The following is an 8,421-nucleotide window of genomic DNA, read 5'->3' as shown; positions in this document are numbered from 1 at the left end:
CTGATTGTTCTTATTCTGTTTGAAAGTATGTGTGGATGTGTGTGTGTGTGTGTGTGTGTGTGTGTGTGTGTGTGTGTGTGTGTTCTAGTTTTATGGTCTATATACTAATTTTGTAAGCTACTAATATCTTTCCAGTAAATTTATTTTTGCTCAGAAATAATAATAGATTTTTATTATTTGCAACAAAAATGCAAGCAAACAAACAAGACAAATACCCCTAAAGGATATATCCATCACAAACCCTTTCTAGAATAAAGTAGGAAAGAAATAAATGTAATAATTAAGTATAAAAACAAGCTCTGGGCATAATACATTTCTTCAGGTGCTGGGACTGTTATTAATTCTAGACATCCCCTTGTAGGGATGCTATGAAAAAACTTTCAAACAGTATGTAGCTTCAGACAGTAAGAAAATTTCAAACCAAATGTAGTAAGCACCTATTATATGTCACATTTCATATGAGAATAGATATGAGAGATAAAACAATGAAGAAGTCGCTCTCAAGCAGCTTATAATCCAGCCTAAGAAACACATATAAACAGACGATTTCAAAATAATTGTGTAACAGCTGTAAGCCCATATGAAGCCCTATTTCCGCTCTATGTCAACTTTGACCTAGTGTATCTCATCACCTAGATAGAACCTACTCACATCAATATGTTCATCAGCAATATAGAATTTTCTCAAAACTGTGTTAGGGAGGAATATGGGTATGGAGGATTTTATATTGCACACTCAAAACTTCTGCCTCACTTATACATTTTCTGCATGTCTCCTTTCTTACGCTTCTTTTTTTTTTTTGTCCTTTCCCCAGGCAATTTTTGTCCTTTTCTCTCTGTTGCCAGCAAATGTCTTCCTTGACACTTCCCTTCCTCTCACTCACACTTTTTTTTTTTTACCTACAAAATGATTACTCCTCCAAATTTACTTTACCCCCCACCCCCCATAACCCTTCTCGACTAACCAGGGATCTTCTGGTAACAGGATTCATCATCCTTAACAGACAACGGTAGGATACAAATGAAGGTGTTTTGGTAAAGATGATGGTATATGATCTGGGTTTCAGTCTGTACCTAAAATCTGCCAATTAGCATGGGTCTATGCAAGTCTCCTATCATCTCTAAGTTTTATTTTTTCCAACTTAACCCAGACCTATTTCCTTTAAGTGTCTGTTGTGAAGATAAACTATGTTCTTTGTAAAATGGTCCATATTATAGATGTGTAAGAAAATAAAATGCTATCTAGGTGGTAGTTTGACAAGATCACCTTTATGTTATCTTATTGCAAGATGTCATCTGTTACATGATTCATTACATAGAAGAAACCCAATCGAAGGTACATAAATGACAAGGAGGGCATCTAAGTTGTCATCACCAAAAGTTCCAAAGCAATAATCTTTGCCTTGCAAAGTTCGGTACTTTTATAACATTGCTGAGTAACCTGATATTCTCATTCAAAAGTGTTCACTTGGATCACACTAGACTATAATCAAATACTCCTACCCATGGTCACATTTTCTTATCTGTTCAGTGGAACTGGGTCTAGGAGGATGAGATCAGGGACAGAGAGGCAAACACATCGAATACTGAAAATACTCCATTACAACAAGCACTCTCCCAAACAATACACACACAAACACACACAGACCAACACAGGCACACATACCACACAAACACAAGCCCCTTTAGTGTCAGAATACCTGCTCTCCTGGGGGTCTTTTTCCAGGAGTCAATTGTCACAAAAGGGGTTGTTTCTCCTCTTTCTGAAGACCCACTCTCCTCCCAAAAGTGTTGATTTTCTCAAGAACCAATCAAACCTCATCACAAGAAATACTTAAAATCCAGTTTGAGATTCACTACGTTTACAGTATTGGGTTATGTCTGGGGCAACAGGTCTTCCTTTCGCTTTCAGAAGTTTCTAAATTTCTGGGACATCAGATCCTATTAAAAATTAAGTATAAGACAAAAGCCCTGTGGTTTCTCTGCCACTGGATTTGGTGGCAGGCAAGGAGAGATTCTGCAGCAAATGGACACGTGGGTTTCGGTCACAGCTCATTACATTGCCTTCTCACGGGGCATGTGTATTAGTGATCACCTCCAAGCAATCAATTTCATCCAGAGTGGACATAATGGAGTGCTAATATATAGTATTGTATTGAAAATATACACAATGCCCCTTGTGTCTGCACTGACATAAGACAGTGAAAAGTAAGGCATTTATAAACATCTAAGATAAAAATTCTGAGAACCAGTTGCTTTATAAGAAATGATGATTATGGTAACCTGGCCCCAATATGGGAAATAAAACAAGAAGCCTTTGGTTAAGCTTAATACTACATAGAGCTCACCAGAAGACACATGACCTAGGTAGGCCAGGGTACATTTTTCAATTACTTTGCCCCAGCCTGACAGGCTCTACCTTGCCCCACTGAGCAGGTCCCACATAGCAGGTCTGTGCAACGCATAGAACTCTGCCTTTTGTATATAGAAATCTGGTGGCCACACAGACATCTATCAACTGTGCAAACAAGACTATAGGCGCAGGATCCCAGGGAGTCATATAAGGACAGGACTGCTTCCTCCCAGCTGTGTGACCTACCACCCCAGAGCCACCAGCACTCCCAGGAAGCTGTCAATGCTAAATGAATGAAAGCCTAGGACAAACCAGTGCCTCCCACAGTGCGACTTGAAATTCAAACAACTGAGGATTTCCCAAGTTTTCAAAGGAGGGACAGCCTGCCCTTCTGACTATTTATTAAATTATGATATATGAAAATCTATTTTTAAGCCCTAAGGGAGCATTCAGGCAAGAATCAATTTAAGAAATAACTAAGATATGCCTCACATGCAACTCAGAGTTAGGAGGCCAGCCATTCAGTTCTTTCCTCATCCCCACTGTAATAAGACTTCTAAATACACAGACTTGAACTTGAAGCAACCCCATAGGCAATACAGTTTGGCCAGTTATAGTTTTCTAATTCATGAGAGATTCTGATGATTAAAATAAGGAGCAGGTCACTCTCGAACTTACAAGCAGCAAATGGCTTTTAAACTGGAGCTAATGCGTTCCCAGCAGGTTTTATTTATTAGCAAACATGCAACACATACCTGGTGGGCATGAACTTTCTGGGAAAGCATATATACACAGAATGAGGAACTATGAGCACATACACTTAAATGTGCTTAAAAAGACAACTGCATATTTTTCTGTTGCTTCCTGAATTAACTCTGAATTGGAAAACAGAGTTTCATATTACAGCATGAGTAACGCATGCAGTGTCTTCTTCCCATGCCTCTTCTGGCAGAGGGATGTGTTGGCAAGAGCAGAATTATACTTACAGGTTAACTTGGCCAAATCAGCCTGAGGATTAGCTACAAAAGTGATGGTTACGTGCAGATGATAATGTTGGCACGAGGAGGACTCTCTCTCTTTATTTATTTTTAGGCATTGAATTAGATTGACTGAAACAAAGCTTCATAGGCATCTCATATCTGATGTATTTTAATCTCTCTGGGAAGCATTCCTTGACCTCACTTTTCAGTTTGTGGTGAGGGCTGTGGGATGAACTTTTTCTGGTTTATCCTTCCCTTTAGTCAGCCATTTTGAGGTCTCTGACTGCAAACGAGGCTTGAATGCAGTTGCTGTGGAATACATTAATTAATTACATTTATTTTACATAATTGGCATTAGGGCTTTCTGAACAAAAATGCAAATTTATGGAAATTGGTTGAAATACTTATGCAAAATTATATAAAAATGGACCCGTAAATTATTGGAAAAAATGAGGTAGTTTTAATTGAACAGCTAAAAGATTTGTACTTTACTATATGATTATATCCAGTAAACTCAATTTAAAAAGTAAGTTCATTTGCTTCTATCTAACCCTTCCATATCTTGTTCAGTATTGTTGGTATAATTATCACCAATAAAGGACCAATCTTCTTTTCTCTTTTTGCATCAAGTGTTAGTTCTGTAAACAGAAATGGAATATGTTATTCTTTTGAACAGAGCCTTGTGCATTACAAATTAGGAAGCATCAGGCCAAAGAATTGCAAAGCAACCAATTATTGCTTAAAGGGGACATAATGCAGCACCCTGCTTATTTGTTGTTTTGCAGGGGGAATGACTTTGCTGTAGAACAAGACTTTCAACAAAAGATCACTGAAAGGCAGTTGTAAGGTAAATGGCCTTGCAATCAATAGAATATATCTGGCTATGGCAAGGAATGTGTAATATGGAGGGATATGCAGTTAGGGGTGTAATAAAGAGTATTATGATGCTTGTGACATAGGAGTGAATACCTGAATACTGATAAATGAGTACTTAATAAAAAAATGTGTCAAGAAATGTAGAATATGGATGGGTAAGCACTAAATGAAAGGAGTGAGAAATAAAACATTCCCAGGTTAGGGGACAGAGACATTTACATTCAATTAACAGGTTGTTAATTATTGATGGACAACTCCCAAAATTCAAAGAGATCCAATTTAATATACATTCAGCTAATCAAAAAATTAGACTGACCTCCAAACTCCAAGGGTATGGAAGTAGTTTCACAAGATTCAAATAATTATGCTAATGCATTAACTTTCTTATTCCATATTTTTTCCTTTGGAGGGGTGGGGAGATAGTTTGGAACAGACTGAGGGTGAGCTTACTTTTCTGGTGCTATTTCAGTACCTCTACTTGGATAATTATTTCTGAAAACATCCTCGGGATTCAATTGAATACTTTATTCTCTTTAGGTTCCTACCATAAAATGTAATGGGAGGTTGCCTGAGACTATTCAAAGCTTGTCAACCTCTCATCAAGAAATGGTAGGTAAATTGATCTTTATAAATAGAGGGCTACACTCTCACACCTTGTTCCTCTGGAGTGAAAAGTAGCTAAAGGACAAATCTGTAGTAATCTGAAGAAATGAAATTAGTAAGACTTAAAAACTGTTACCTGAAATATTCAGATTTTTAAAGCCAATATGGGGCTGTGATATTAAGATTCTCAGCATATATTTTCTGTGTGATGATACATCATTTCTTCCATTTTCCTCTTTTGTTTTACAATGTGATGCACTGCATGTGTATTTTGCCCTTACTATGTGCAAAATAGTACAAGTCCTGAAGAGAAATACAAAAATATAATTCACGGTTCTTGCTCTTCCACAGACACATACAAAATACAAAATATCAAGCAGTGTGTGAAAGGGTTATAATGAAAGTAGTAAAGAATGAAGTTTAAAGAGAACTAACTTAATTGTTCCTAGATGAGATACATAACAAATTGGATTTAAAGTGCATGTCTCCTTTACTCATCATTGACATCATATGTTTCATTTCAATATTATTGTAGAAAGCATTGAAATAATTATACACATTCTCTTCCTCCCTCTTTCTTGTCTCTTTTCATTCTTTATTTATCCTTAAATTAAAACTATTTGGTGGGACCATGCAAGATTTCCAGGACAATTGTCTTCTGCCAAAATTGTGGGGAGTTCAAACTAGAAAGATATAATAAAAATCAGTGAATTATTCAGTTCAAATGGGTGAATGATATGGTATATAGGTTAGATCTCAGTAAAGCTGCTAGTAAACCAGCAAAAATACTGGATTAACTAGTAAATCTGTTGTTGAATGTAAGTTAATGTGCCCAATGCACAGTGAGGCCAAACAAACCATAATGTCAGAGTTTGGAGCAGAGAACTGCTTATTGCATGGGCAAAGCAAGGAGAACAGGCAGTTCATGCTCAAAAAAACCAAATTCCCGGATGGTTTTTAAAGGGAAAATTTGGGGGGAGGGCTGCAGAGTGTGTGACTTTCTTCTGATTGGTTGGCAGTGAGGTAACAGGGTAGTGTTCTAGGAATCTCGATCATCAGCCTCCTGGGTCCAACCAGTCTGCTCTCTCAGCATATAGTTACAATCCTCCATCTGGGTGGGAGCTTTAGTTCCTGTAGAAGAACTCAAAGATATATTGTTATGTCTATTCCTTGAGGAAGACCAAGGACTCTGCTTTATAGCTGTACTATTGTGTCTTGACTGTTTTTCCTTTGTTTCTGCATTCCCTCACTTCCCTGATTAGTGCCTGTTTGAATCTACCCTTTGGGACTCAGGGAAGGTCTAGGAGGCTGAAGTCTTTTTCCTACAAACAAGACATGGGGGACATGGAAAGGCTTTGGTACCCAAGAGAGCCCCATAGTGTTCTGCTTGGTGTCAAATTCATACTAATAAAGCTATAAGAATGATTAGTGTTGGAGTCCACTTACTCATTCACAAATTCATTGGGTATTGTTCATCAAACATTTGACTCAATGTTGGCATTATACCCATGAATACAAATCAGTGCCTAGCCCCTGCTTCAGTATAGGAAGAAAAACAGATGTGCAAAAAATAAAAGTGCAAAAACACCATTGACTATACAGTGAAAGGGGCTAAGTGAAACAAAAAGAACAGGTTTCAAGATCTGAGATTGGAGGGTTTCAGGAGGAGGGGTGAGAGTATGAGGATGGTCAGCAGTGTGAAGGGAAGATTCTTGGGTAAGGTGAGTGCTGAGCTGGGTTTTGACAGATGAATAGACATTTTTGGATAAAAATTATGTGCATTTGTGAATTGGGAAATTCTACATCATACACAAAGATAACAATAAATGTAAATAATAGAAAGATTATATTAAATTATTTAGGCATTAACTATAGTGGAAGAACTCAAAGATGTTAAATATTTCTAGTGTGTAAAGTTCCAGGATATGATCTGCTAGAGACAGTGGTCAAGTCATAAATGGTTTTGTATGCCAGAGCAGAGAGTTTGAACTTTTTAACCTGTTAGCAGTTTCTCCCAAAAGACTCCTTTAGGTTTTCTTTTCAATTTTCCAGACACCCACAGAGTGGGTCTTGTCAGAACTTGCTAGTCAATAGAAGATCATTTTTCAACCAAATCTTTCCATAGTATAAGGTTTGTTGTCCCTTTGCTATCCTGAAAGAGAAAAAAAAAAAAAAAAAGCTTATATTATAGTTTCTCTTCCCCTTGTCAGCTCCAGAATTCTGCCTTTAATTAATTGATCAACATTACTTTTATTAAATATCTACTATATGCTTAATAAGAATGGGGGAAATGTGATTTTATAGTCTTTACTAATATTAACAGAAAGCATTTATACTCAAAGAAAAGATGGTTCAGAACACACTAAATTTTGTCAGCACAAAATGTCACTCACAAAAAAGGTCCAGATGTTTCAAACCAGGAGTAATGGAAATGATACATGATACATTTGATGTTTCTTTCCCTGTACTGTAAAGCTTCAATGCATTCATATGAGAGCACTATGTAAACCAGGATTCATTAACTCCACTTGCTACATCAAGATACCAAGACCCAGAGAGAGTAGGATACTTATTACAATCCCCACAGCTCTCTATGAGCACAGCTGGATCTCAAATTATAGTTCCCTAATTCTAACTCAAAGTTTTTCCAACAAACCAATCATGTTCACATTCCATCCTTTGGGTCTCAGAAACCTCACTGGCAAGAAGCTGAAATGAAGAAAGAGTAGGGGTTTAGTATTGTAGGAATTAAAGGAAAACCTAAAGTTTGGTAAGTATGAGTGAACTTTAGGAAATTAGCTTAATTGTAAAAGGTTATTTTACAAGTCATAGTTCCTAACAATAAAACTCAAAAACCTCCAAATTGTATTTATTATGTTGGTATTTTATAGGATAAAAGTTGGGGAGGGGATACTTAACTTTGATAGTCTTCATAAGTAACCAAATAAAGAACCTATAAAACACAACTACACGCACATGTGCATGTGCACACACATGTTGTCTCTCAGGGGGAGTGTGTGCTTGACCAAGAGTGAGTCCCTAAAGTAGTGGTGTCCCAATACCTTGCTGTTATTTCTCACATTTGAACCCACACTCAGTGCCAGTCATTGTGCTAAGTGCCATATATAAATATACTCTCATGTAATTCCCACAATAACACTGAGTTGAATTTTACAAACTAGGAAATGTAAGTAATAGGTGTTGAATTTGAAGCAATGTCTGTCTGATTCCAGAATCCACACATTTAATCTTGATATCACCAATATTGAAATGGGGGGAGGATGCTTTGAGGTTTAAGTTTCTTCCTAACCACACACTCAGACAGTGTGTGTGGGAAAACTAATGAGTCGACTGTCCCACAAGCTAAATTATATTTACAGTTGATTGTTATATAAATAATAACTGCAAATGATATAAAAATCATTTAAAATACAGAAGATGTAAAACAGAAACTTCTCCCACTCCACTGACTTATCCACATTCCCTCTCATCAGATAATTGCTGTGAGTAATCCACTTCAGTTCAAATGGGGACAACTATGTACTTATCAACTTTATGTACAAAACATGTATTTATCAACTTTAAATAACTATTTTTAGCATCCAATTTA

The 8,421-nt window shown here is 36.8% G+C and overlaps 1 long non-coding RNA gene across 1 annotated transcript in view; it reads right to left on the bottom strand.

The window, feature by feature from the left end:
• Positions 1-785: 785 nt before the first annotated feature.
• LOC309660943 overlaps positions 786-8,421 on the bottom strand; it is a 74,753-nt gene continuing 67,117 nt past the window's right edge. The window contains exons 3-5 of the long non-coding RNA XR_014263742.1: positions 6,810-6,963; positions 4,948-5,114; positions 786-3,641 (exon numbers count right to left, since the gene is read on the bottom strand). This is a non-coding gene — a long non-coding RNA (uncharacterized lncRNA). The remainder of the gene's footprint in view (positions 3,642-4,947; positions 5,115-6,809; positions 6,964-8,421) is intronic.

The sequence above is a fragment of the Balaenoptera physalus genome (assembly GCF_965194825.1).
Source record: "Balaenoptera physalus genome assembly, chromosome: 5".
In the NCBI taxonomy this organism is placed as follows: Eukaryota; Metazoa; Chordata; class Mammalia; order Artiodactyla; family Balaenopteridae; genus Balaenoptera; species Balaenoptera physalus.
Note: the sequence above shows the minus strand (reverse complement) of the source record. Positions and strands in the feature narration are given on the sequence as shown.